This window comes from Sceloporus undulatus, unplaced genomic scaffold (assembly GCF_019175285.1).
Source record: "Sceloporus undulatus isolate JIND9_A2432 ecotype Alabama unplaced genomic scaffold, SceUnd_v1.1 scaffold_15, whole genome shotgun sequence".
Lineage (NCBI taxonomy): Eukaryota > Metazoa > Chordata > Lepidosauria > Squamata > Phrynosomatidae > Sceloporus > Sceloporus undulatus.
The window spans coordinates 1,681,718-1,694,525 of NW_024802937.1; the positions used below are offsets into that span (position 1 = coordinate 1,681,718).

General features: G+C 37.2%; 1 protein-coding gene across 3 annotated transcripts in view; it reads left to right on the forward strand.

The window, feature by feature from the left end:
* LOC121917319 (disks large-associated protein 1-like) overlaps nt 1-12,808 on the forward strand; it is a 412,347-nt gene that overhangs the window by 84,779 nt on the left and 314,760 nt on the right. For all 3 annotated transcript variants that reach the window (XM_042443197.1, XM_042443195.1, XM_042443196.1), the window contains exon 2: nt 5,311-5,476. The gene's annotated coding sequence lies outside the window, so the exon portion shown is untranslated. The remainder of the gene's footprint in view (nt 1-5,310; nt 5,477-12,808) is intronic.

Genomic DNA, 12,808 nt, shown 5'->3' on the forward strand with positions numbered 1-12,808 from the left:
GAAGTGCAAAAAAAAAGCAATAAACAAAAGCTATTATGCTTTTGTTTGGAATGGCTGACTTTTAAATAAATTTATATTCAGTAACAAGTACAATACAAGTAACCCTGAGAAATAAATTAGCATGTTTTTGCCTCATTGATTTAAAATTAACTAAGCAAATAATCAACTAAAATCATTGTTCATTAATCTATCAGTTAAAGATTGTAATCCATACAGTTTCTCTGCATATATTAAGCAAAATCTTGTTTCTCTAGTATGATGACCTAAATAGGTTTTGTTAGCTTTTAAACAATAATTTATCTAGTTGTGCTATGACAGAACAGTTTAAACACACACACACCTACTTGAACATATAGAATCCATCACTTACAGTCTGGCTTTCACAGTCATTTCGAAGACATGCATGTAAATATTTTTTTTAAAAGAAGATTTCAGGTACTCTGTGTCCTTTTTACTTTTTACTATCTAGTTTCTGATGGAGCACTCTTAAGTCAGGAAATAACAGAAGTCTGCCAGTAACTTTTAAAATATTATTTTAACCTGCATACTATTAATTAATGCAACATCTTTCCCACTGGCTCTGTATTTGGAATTTTGATAAAGAAAATTATTTAAGGTCCATTGATGGAGAGATACCACCAAGAGCATTTCCATTATCACAATGACATTTTAGAATTTCCTAATCTGTGGGCTTCATTTTATCACCTTGCTGCTGGTTTTTCATGGCAAATAAATATTGTTTTATGCTGGAAGACTTTGGGCTCTCTCTGAACTACTGTACCAAATACTGGAGTATAATATGGTATTTGTTTAGTTATACTCTGCCTTTTCTCCAAAGTTGGGACTTAGAATGGCTTTCAGAATAAAAGGTGATTCAACTATCTGTAGAATTAAAAGCCATTTAAAGCATATTCATTAACACTGGAAAAGATTTTTTTAAAAAGTGCAGCACACTAACAAGACCCCTTTCCTTGTAAAACATTTAGTGCACAAAGGGCCAGAGCAGACAGACAGGGAAAAAGAGGCTTGATTTTTTAACGCTTTCACGGCCACCATCCATAGTTTTCTGTGGGTTTTCATGGCTATGTGGCTGCATTCTGGAAGAATTTATTCCTGACGTTTTGCCTGCATCTATGGCTGGCATCTTCGGAGGGTGGGGTATATACATATACTTGTGCGAGCCTTGGTTGGAAGGAAGTGATTTACATGTTAATCCCTGTGTTGGCCTGTTGTTAAATAGCAAGGCCTCAGGGTAGGTGGATACGCATTGTGAATGTGTGTCTATTTAACTAGCAATCTATTGTCTGCAGGGAAGCCCCCTGACCTTGGGTGGTTTTCATCTGCATTTATTGAGTCTTGATTTTGGAGTTTTTCAAGACTGGTAGCCAAACTTTGGGGCTCTTCAGACCACCCCTAAGGGACAGCCTGGAGGCATCTCCATTTTGCTGGATCGGGGCTGTGGCAACTGCACGCTGTTGCCTTGATCTGGCCTTTCCAGGGTACAAAAAGGAGCTGCAAAAAGTGGCTCCTTTTTGCATCCTAGAAAGGGTGAAATAGCTACGGCGCTGCTACTATATGGAACTCCTTTGGTGCTGCGTTGTGCAGATGCAATACTGGAGGAGCACCGTGATGCCTTGTGCCGTATGGTGTGTCATGGCACCCTAGGTGGAGCCGGGGCATGTGTCATGTGGATGTGACACCCCAACTCCGCCCCCAAGCTGGCCTTAATGGCCGGTCTGAAGAGCTCCTTTATTTACTTTCAGCAGTTCTTCTTTCCTGTTGAAGTTGTGCAGGTGTTTGTGGATTTCAATGGCCTCCTTGTGTATCCTGACCTGGTAGTTGTCGGCATGGTCCAGAATTTCAGTGTTTTCAAATAGCATTCTATGCCCAGGTTGGTTTATGATGTGTTCTGCTACTGCCGATTTTTCTGGCTGGCTCAGTCTGCAGTGTCTATTGTGTTCTTTGATTTGTGTTTGGACATTGCGTTTATGTTGGGAACAATGTCCCTTTAAGACAGTATAAAATAGTTTGTATGGCTGAAAATGAGAAATGACACCAGGTTTCAACCCTTAGTCATTACCACTTTATATAAGTGCTCTAAAACTCAGGGCAGGTATGGGTTGAAGTGAGTTGGAGAGTTTGTATATAACTTTACATATTAAAACAAGTGATAAAAGCCTCCAAGGACTTTTGGACAAATCCAGCTGTGTCTCTAGGTTGGTCATTGCAATATTGCCAAATACTACAGTGTGCCCGTGTCATATGCAGGCGCATTATATGCTGAAGAAGTTGTGGCGCATGCCAGAAGAAACAATGGCGTGTGTGTTTGTGGCACGTGCATGCCACTGCCACCCCACACCTCTGCGAGCACTTGTAATGGGGCTTGAGCATACATACATTTTCTTTTATGCAGGGGATAGTAAAAGAAGGACGCACTGTACTGAGTTTGTGCTTCTGCACTCTGCTGTGTAAATCGCTACTGTTGAGGTCAAGCACCTCAGACAGTGCTGATAAATGGCTTCTCTAGTGGGCCTAGTTTTTGTCACTTCATGCCTGCAGGATATAGAAGAGAGCCAACAGTTTAGTGGTCCCTATGTAGACCTACCTTCACCTGCACAATATGCGTTAAACTCCTGGAGCAGGAGAACGTCTGTCCTGTCCCTCGGTGAGTGCAGCATTTGCTGGATTTTCTTGATTGGTCTGTAGATCACTTGGAGGTTGTGTTTCCTCATCTGTTTACCTATTCTGCCCATGACTCCTTTGATGTATGGTAAAAATACTTTCTTTTGGGTAGTTATTTGTCTTTGCTCCTATGTTTTTTTCTGGATCTGGCAGCTCTTCTGATGTCTGGAGTAACTGTTAGCCCGTAGAGCCCAATTTAGGTGCTTCAGTTCATTAGCCTGGGCCTGGGAAGTTCCTTTTCCATATTTCCACCAAATGTATCTGTGAGAGGGCTGGAATGGAGAGAAGGGCCTCCCCTGAAGGTCGCAAAGGTTTGAGAGATTTGTTTGGAAAGGTACAGCCTTCATCTAGCCTGAACCTGAGTGGTATAAAGCTGTATAGGTCGCAAGAAGCACCTGCATAGGTCACAACAAATACTTCATATTGTGCCCAAAACCAGACTGGTAACTAGTGGAACTATGTTAACAAAGGGAGTCATGTGCTCCCTGTAATCAGCCCTAGTTAACAGTCTAGCTATAAGTGTTTGGACCAGCTGAAGTTTCTAAACATGTCTCAAAGGTGGTCCCATGTTGAGCACATTACAGTAATCCAAGGACAGACCTAAGGCATGCATCACTCTAGCCAGATCAGACATATCCACTGTGGAAGTGTGCTCTTCATTATCATGGAAACTGGAGTATATTCAGCATTGAAACCAGGAGTACCTCCAAACTGTAAGCCCGAGTCTTCAGGGGTTGTAAAACCATGGAAACCCTAGGCACTCTTTACTTTGTTCAGCTTAAGCTTTAATTTGTTTGACATCATTTTGGAGCATAGCAGACATGGGTTTAAAACTAAAACAGCTTCCTTTTTTGCTGCTGTTTCAATTGTGCTTTTACTGTGCTTTTTTAAAAAGTTACATTTGATGTATTCGTTTTATATGTACCTTCTACTGGAATTTTAAATACAAGTATTACAAGTTGCTGGAGATCATGTTCTGACCAGAAATATACAAATTTCAGCCATGTCACTAAGAGTAGTTGCACTTTTCCTGATTACTTTCACTACATATTCATGTGAGTAATGATGAAATGTCTTTGATTTTGTAGAAAATTTAGATGCTTTATAAAATTCTTATTAAGATGCAAACCAAAGTTTCGCTTCTGTTTATTTTATTCCAGAGTTTTCTTACACCAAGAAGAGGAAAGAATCCTACAATTTAAATCAATTAATCTTACTCTAATGGGTTGGGTTTTTTTTGGGGGGGTTACAATAAAGGGAAAGATCTCTACAATAAAGTTCTGCAGAATTCCTTTCTCTTCAATTAATCTTAGTTTAGAGTTTTCTTATCTTAAAAAGGGAATGAAATTCTGCAGCATTCAGAAAAACAAAGAGACACTTTTGCCCATTTAATAACAAAAAGACAACTATTTCTTGGTACTTATTAATTTCCAGAGCTGAGCTAGATACCAGAGCCTAGGAAGAGCCTATTCTGTTTTGATAAAATGTGAAAATTGTGCATACATGTACAGCATAGACATCATTTCAGATGAGATGTGCAAGCATGATCCTTTCTGTATATTATGCCAGGAGCATGAAAAGAGATGTCTGAGTAATTCACTGCAGTGTATTAAGTGAAGAAGTCCTACATCTAGAATGAAAATTGTCTCCATTCTTAGGGACTTTTTAAAGGTTCAGTAATGGTTAGTACTTGGATGGGAGATCGGCAAAGAATCCCAAGGGCTGTAGGCTATATTTCAGAGTAAGGAACAGAAAAAAAAAACCTACCTCTGAGTATTGCCTGACTATGAAATTCATGGGATCGCCATAAGTCAGCAAGTGACTTGAGGGCATATACACCATTGCAGCAGAGTTCTGGGGTGATAGCACAGAAAATATGGTGTTAATACTAACAAAAAAGCATTGATGATCTAGAGATTTCATTACAGTAGACACTGCTTTCATTGGTGAAACTGTCACTCCGTACTAGATACACATGAATGAGTTACAGTCATATTTACTATCCAAGAAGACTGTTTGGGATATTAAATATCCCTGCTTGGGATGATAAATATATATTATTATTATTATTTACCTGTTATGGCTCCTGTAACTGAAATTACATATTTCTGTAGAATTTCTTGGCATCTAGCTGCAGTTGAACTTTTAGCTGGTGTTTTTATTATTAACTTATAAATATTTTCCGGTGCCCTGTGCCATGATGTGAGTTCCATTTTTTGTTTCCATAGTTTTCATTGTTTCTGTTTCACTTCCAATTCTTCTCCATTCAGTGGACAGTCTTCAAGTAAATTTTGATACTGTGGCATCTTAAGGCATCTTAGTATTGTGCTTTAGGGTATCAGTAGTTTTAATTTTTACTCATAAATATCTATCTACAAATATACAGGACAATGTCACATTTTAACTGTGGGCAGCTCTGCATAACTAAATCTTGTTATTTATTTTTGTCAGATCAGAGTGGATGGGTGGGTGCATGGTACTTAATTTTAAGTTATTGCTTTGCAGAAGGATATTCAGTAAGGTAAAATAAGTTTCTCAAGAGTTTGCTTTCATAAATGTCTAATGTGATTTCTGATCTGAGTATTCATATTCAGTAACTTTTGTTTTGTTTTGCATTTCATTTTACAGACAGACTTCCACAGAAAACCTGAGGACCGCATTACTGACTTTTTTTAAAACAAAAACAAAAATCGTATTAATTATCTTCATGGATACAAGCAAAGAGACAATGGTACTCCAGCCATCTGTTTAAGCTTCTTGAAGAAAAAAGTCTGCAGTGGAAGCATCATGAAAAGTAATGTATCTTCAGCAGATGGTCAGAGATTTTTAATGTTGTTGCTTGTAATCTGTACTTTGACATCAAACTCCTTCTTTACTGTGAAAATGTGTATATTTTGTTAGTATTTACATTTTGAGGAGCATGGAGAATGAACACCTCTCAGGATGGTAAACCTCTATGGGCTCAACTGGACTGCCTCTAAAATATCACAAGTTTCCAATTTTTATTTGATTTGAATGCAGCTAAATATTCATAGGTTTTCATCTAGTTCTTTCTTGAAATATGCCACGTTTCCCTCCGTCTCTTGTTTCCTTCGTCCTCCCACGTGTCAGATTTTCACTAGTTTCCACTAAGCCTTTTGTTAACTTCAGGAGTTATGATCAAAATACTAAAATCCTTTAGGAATATGGTACTAGTTAACCATTGAGATCATTGTGTTTTCAGTGTTAACATTCCCCTTCCCTCGCTTGATCTCTGTCGAATCTGTAGTCTACAAAAGTGGTGTTTACTTGGAGGTCATCTTTGCTGGGTCTTGCACGGTAGAAATGCAGAGGTAAATAACCAATATATTTCTGAAAATACTGGTTTAATAGAAACCAACCTGGGAAGTGGAAATAAAAAGTCTGGTAATGCTGGCAGCTCCCAGGAAATGAGAGGATGAAAAAACATTGTATGGAACTCCAAAATAAAATCATTATCCTAAGTAACTGTTATGTATAACACATTTACTGTGGGCATAATGGGGGAGAGACACCATTACTTTTGTCATGTAGTGCTTGTTACAGCAAAAAGTGGTGGAGGGGAATTTTTTGAAATCTCCCCCCTCCCCCCGCAACTCCTATTTTAGGCCATTTTCTTTTAAATTGATTTTTTAAAAAAACCCAAAAAGTAACAAAGAATGTAACATAAGAAAGCAATCCACTAATGTTTTGCTTTTGCAACATTAATGCCAATTAGATACTTTTGGCAGTTTTGCAACTGACAATTACATTTTACTAGGGAAAGAGAAGAGCTCCTTTGAATTTTCATTAAAATTAAATTATAAGGATAAGATTTTTTTTAGAGGGAGAAATACTGGCTTTCTGTGTCATGTGTTTGTTCCCTTCTCCCTAATTCCCTCTATATAGGAATTTATCGCATGGGGCTTTAATCCCACGCTAGGCACAGGATGTAAATGCACAGGGAAGGATATATCCATCCCTGTGTGTTTACATCCTGCGCTAGGCACAATAAACTCCATAGTCTTTTCTTTCTTTGTTTTTCTGGGAAACAGTGTTCTTGCAGTTCCATTCATTTTGCTCATATATAGACTATAAATCTACAGACTAACTAGCGTTACTGCAGCTACTTTGATTTGTTTTATATGACTACACTTAGTGAAACAAAGTTTGCAATTCTGATGTGCATAAGTTTTAGGTCTTTCACCTGGAGATTTGTGAAGTCATTTTTCAAGTTGATGTTGGAATAACTGTGACATTAATAATAACACAAGACATAAGGCAGAGTTACAGCACATTTGCATCATGCTATGTGGCACAAAGTAATGACTCACAGCCAACCTTCTATATAAGTGGACGAAAAGACTGGTCACATGTGGGTAGTTGTGGGTTAGCTTGGAGAGTTGTTTGGAGCAGATGTCGGAGTAGTTGGTTGGAAGTTGATGGAGAAGAGTGTGTATATAAATATTGCATTATATTGTACACATTGCAACGAAGAAAAAGCCTCCATAACTTTGGATGAATCAACTATGTCTGTTAGTGTTTCTTTTGGGTGTGAAAAGTGATCAGTGCATTGCCAGTATCAATATCTGGGTGTTTTTGTTTTTGGACTCTGCTATGTTATTGTTTGGATGCATCTGGGGGATGGATCTCCCGACTGCTCTGGTGGTTGGTTTTCCCTTCACCAACAGTTGAGTCTCCCACATCTGAAATTTTTGGGACCAGAAGTGTTTTGGATTTTGGAATACTTTCAGATTCTGGAATATTTGCATATTCTGTATCCCATATTTGCTTATTCGATGAGCTATTCTTGAAGCTAAGACCCAAATCTAAAGATTAAACACTGAGCCATCAGTGTTGGAGTTGGGAGTATTTTGGATTTCTGAATTTTGGATAAGGGATAATGCCCTGCACATCTTGATTAAACAGATAGGTTTAGTGGGCATCAATAATAATCTTTTAAAAAATGTTTTCAGATTCACGAACGGATCAGGCTTAATTCTGGGCACAAGTTAAACATCCTAGTTGATTTGAAGTGATTATACTAAATACAATATTAGTCCCTATATTGGAAGAAAGGCCGGCTATAAGAAAATAAACTAATAATAAAAATAATAATAGTCCCAATCAGAGACTTTATTATTGTTAAATAAACAAAAAAATCACTCCAGGTCTGTTCTGGGTATATGCTAGCTGGGGCTAATATTTAGATTTATTCTACAGAGAAGTAAGCATAGAAGTAGTTAGACAACTTTTCTTCGGTTCTGAGGCAGGTTTTTACATATCATCCAGATATTATTCCACATAGAAAAAGCAGTAGCTGTCAATGTATACCATTCCAGGTGAAGTGGCGAGGTTTGCTTAGCAAGGACTAGTTTTAGTAATGGATGCTAGCCCTACCATATGCTGCCATGGAAGGGTGTGGGGGACCTAGGACTGCCACTTGCAAGTTTCTAGCTTCTAAGGGATATTCCGGAGGGGGTTATGTTTACGTATTCAGAAATAGTGGGAAGTGACACATTCCAAAAGAGTTTATCTAGTTTTGAGTCCCCCTCCACACAAACACATTCCAATTTATGTCAGTCATTACTTTATATAAAAGAGTAGGTTTGACTTTTAGTAACTTATTGTAGAGCAGCTCTAGTGCTCTTGCAATAGTTGAAAAGGAATATTTAAAGAATATATTTTCAATATTTTATTTAGTTACTGTTTTTGTTGTTGTTGTTAACCACCTTCAAGTTGATCTCAGCTCGTGGCGACCCCGAAGATGAGATATCTCCAAGGCTCCCTGTCCTTCACGGCTCTGCCCAACTTCTGCAAACTTTAACAGAGACCATCCATCTATCATGCACCTTACTCTCTTTCTACTTCTCTCCACCTTCCCTAGCATTATTTTCTTTTCCATTGAGTCATGCCTTTTCATGGTGTGGCCAAAGTATGACAGCTTCCGTTTCATCATCTTGGCTTCCACAGACAGTTCAGTCTTGATCTGTTCAAAGACCCATTTGTTTGTCTTTTTGGCTGCCCATGGTGTCTTCAGCACTCTTCTCCAGCACCACTTCTCAAATGGTTTGATTTTTTTTTCTTATCCACTTTCTTAATTGTCCAGTTCTTACATCCATACATGGTAAGAGGGAATTGTGTAATTTCTATTGTTGCACAACCACAACAAAAATAGTGAAGAAGTCTCTAGTAAATGAAACTGAAATGATATGAGAAAAACACTTGTATATTTTATTTGCTGGCAATTTTGAAAAGGACATGATCATGCATAGATGATACCTTTATGTTTTTCCAGGTGTGTGTTTAGAGCATATGAGTGTTTGGAATATTCATGGAATATTTAGCATGCTTCACTACACAGTAAACAAACAAAAGGTAATCCCAAACACATCTTGCTTTTAAAGTAGCATGTCAGAAGTTTTATTAATTAAGTAACTTTAAATAATTAAACATCCTGGCCTCTTGTGACCTGTTTTACAATGGCTCAGTATTTATTATGAGCTCCATACTACTACCCAACTATACCTCCTCTTGGATATATTATCTCAGTTAAGGATTCTGATTAGCCCTGGATAAATGTTCACTGCCAATAATTCATATTCTTTTCTAAATGAAAGGCAAAAGATTTACCCTTTTTTGCAGTATAGTGCTTTAAAACTTGTGCAACCTGCAATAAATAATGTACAGTGACTTTCTTATAGCATTACTTTGTTTTACATTTAAAATAACTTTAAATGGTTAGATTTTTTTCCTTTAAAAATAGTTACAAAAGCTTTTTAGATCCAGCATACCAGAATATGACACAAAGTATTCTAAAAGAAGAGATTTTCCCTTAGGGTCCCCCCACCATGTATCCATTTGGCATACCAGCATGAGATATAGAAGTCTCAACAGCACTTTTCTCAGTAAAATCAGGACCATAAAGCGAATGCTGCTTTGTTGCTTGCTACATCGCCTGCAGCATCTTCTTAGAGCGCAAACTATGTAGTGGAGGAGCAGTAAGCATGAATAACATGAGAGAGAAAACATATAAAAAATCTGGGTTGTTTCTAATAAATTTGAATTCCTAGTCATTTAATTCACAGTGATATGGTTCTCTCATATTTTAACAGCATTTATAATATTGGCTATTTCTTTCTAGTACTCACATTTATACACAATAATAACACTGGTATGTTTTTTAAAGCAGTGGTGTGCAGACTGCTGCATGTTAATGAATGGAGAAAGTGTGTGGTGAAATCCAGAAGTCATTCTCATTTTCTTTAATGAAGCCTTTAGAAATCACTCTTATGTGGAACTTCTTCCACATATTTTCTTATTCATGCCCTGTTATTTTGTTTTCCACCTCCCTACTCCCCAGAGCTCAAAGTGCTTGATATCAGGTCATCCAGTTTATCCTCAGGTAATAACTGGCATGAATAAAACCTATTTCCCAGGTTTTTCACCGTATAGATTACATATTAAAATTCAGGAGGATCAATTATAGCTTCATATAATTCTTGCTATGCTGCAGGATCTGTAAGGTTCTAAAGTCCCAAACAACTTTTTACACTTCTGCTTATAAAATTAGATAACCCTAGGCAAAATGATGAGAGTTTCATCAAGCTACACAAAAAGAGTACACATACATTTTGGTATTAAGTATTGGTTTTAAGTATACAATACTTGGGATGTGGTGGCTCAAATAGTTAAGACAGCAATTCTGTTGACTGCATGATCGGCAGGTTGGCAGTTCGAGGCTCGGGTACCACATGATGGGGTGAGCTCCCATCACTAATCCCAGTTTCTACCAACCCTGCAGTTCGAAAGCATGCAAAACCAAGTAGATAAATAGGTACCACTTCTCAGTGGGAAGGTAAACAGTGTTTTGTGCAATCATGCTGGCCATGTGATCACAGAATAGTCTCTGACAACACTGGCTCTTCGGCTTAGTAATGAAGATGAGCACCACCCCTAGTTTTTGGACATGACTTGACAACCTTGTCAATGGGGAATATCTAATTTTTCAATTTAAGTTGATTAGTATTTCAAAGAGTAGGCTGGAATGAAAATGATGAATATTAGGATTAAGATCCAGATAGGTTCAATTCCCTATACATTGGTACAGATGAGAGAGGTCCACTTACCAGAGGCTCTTTTTCAGAGCAGCAGCCTAGACGGAACTGGTGGAGGAATGTACAGTGTACAAAAGGAGACCATTTTCCTTTGGTTATCTAAGTCATCTCAGTAGCACTACTCCTCCACTTTGCATAGACGTTCCTGCCATTGCTATTGAAGCACACGCCACTACATCTCCTCGTACCCCTACATCTCAAGCAGGGAAGAAACATTTTTATGTTTTCCAAATCTACTGCAATATTGTGGGACAGGATAAATAATTTAAATTGAAAATAAAACTACATATTTTAAATGATGTATTGGAATATGTTGCTTTTTAACATTTTGGGGTGTTGGGCACCAAAGGTTGTTCTTTGTTTCTCCAGTTTTGAAAATGGTAGCATTAAATTATTTTCAATCCAGGCATTTGTAACCTTGGTACTAATTTTTTTTTTAAAATCCAGGAATTTACCACCTTTGTTGTAATCCAGGCACTTGCAACCTTTGAAGCATGTTAGATGCATTGCTTCATAAACAAGACACAACCTTCATTTGGATCTAACAGTAAGCTGCAGTTAATCATTACGATAAGGTTATCAAAACACAGCTCTTTCATGACAATCCCCCCCCCCAAAATAAAAAGTCATTCAGCAGTTTTCAGTTTTCATTCTTTATGTATGACAAAACACCTGCCTTTTCACTGTAGGTGAGTTCAGCCATGGACTGTAACTTCTCAGTGTTGAGAATCTTCTTTTAAGAGTGTTTGTGCAGCATTATGTAATCAACAGAAGCAATTTTTTACTTTGTGCACTGCTTCTGTACTTAGTCCTTGTTCTCTCTCTAGCTTTAGAATGTACTACGTATTTCCCCTGTTTTTCTTCCAAAAGTACAGCAAGGTTAATATATACTTCATTTAATATAGTTCTAGTAAGTAGCAGATGATAACAGCATGTTAAAATTTCTGGAATACCTGTATTTTCTTTGTTATCAGCATGTACAGCATCGATGAAAGATTTCCTTTTTAGTATTTTTATGGAGACTAAAGGAAGGGTTTAAAAACGTGTGACCCTCTTGAAGTGTCATTGCCCTTATTGTCATCTTCAACTACAAATATAGATTGAGAACAATGCAAGTAGAATTTTTTACACTTTCAAAAAACCCAAGAACAAAACCTCAATCCATATAGCTTTGTCTCAGAACTTTGGGCTAGAAATGGGGAAGCAGAAATATTGGGAGTGAAAAGGGAGAATTTCAAAAGTTGCAACAGAATATACTTCCACAGATATTTATAGAATGACACAATTACATCCAGTGCTTAGATCTATCGGTAATCTGAAAGCAAGAATAGCTTCATGAAGATCTCAACACAGAGAGGATCAGTACATGGACTTTGTATTTAAAGCAAACACTGCTCTTCATGCAATGTCTAGAGTCTAAGCCAAGAAGGGATTTTTGCAGCTCATGTTGGTAGAAATCCGACTTACTACAAGCATTGTCTTAGGAGGGTGATTTCATAACCATTGCATATTGATTTGTTTGCAAACATTACTGGTTTTTTCCACTCAATACTTGGCTGACAAAATATATATTTTAATTGCTTTTTTTGGGTTACACGCGTGTTAAAATCACAAAATTTTGGTTTTTTTAAAATGCACATCACTGTGTAACTGAGTAATGCAATCTGAAAATGTCACTTTCAATTCTTTTCTCATATGTCTGTACTGGGTTTTGAATTTTGTTCAAATAGTGAGAGGGATCATTAACAAATGTCATTTTTGAAATAAACAATTGACCTTCATAAAAGTAATTAGAATGCCATTTCCATTTTAGTTGAGACTGGTAAGAAGTTTTATAATTGGCTCTCTGTCAGTTAATTGGTTTCCTAATGGGATAAGGCCTTTTCTAGTGCTTGCTGAAAATATATAGCAACAAGTATTTCTGAAGAGCATGGTCATAAAAAGACAAAAATGCTGCAATATATTTATTTACAGTAAGAAATTTCTATCCTGTCCTTCTAGTACCAACTACT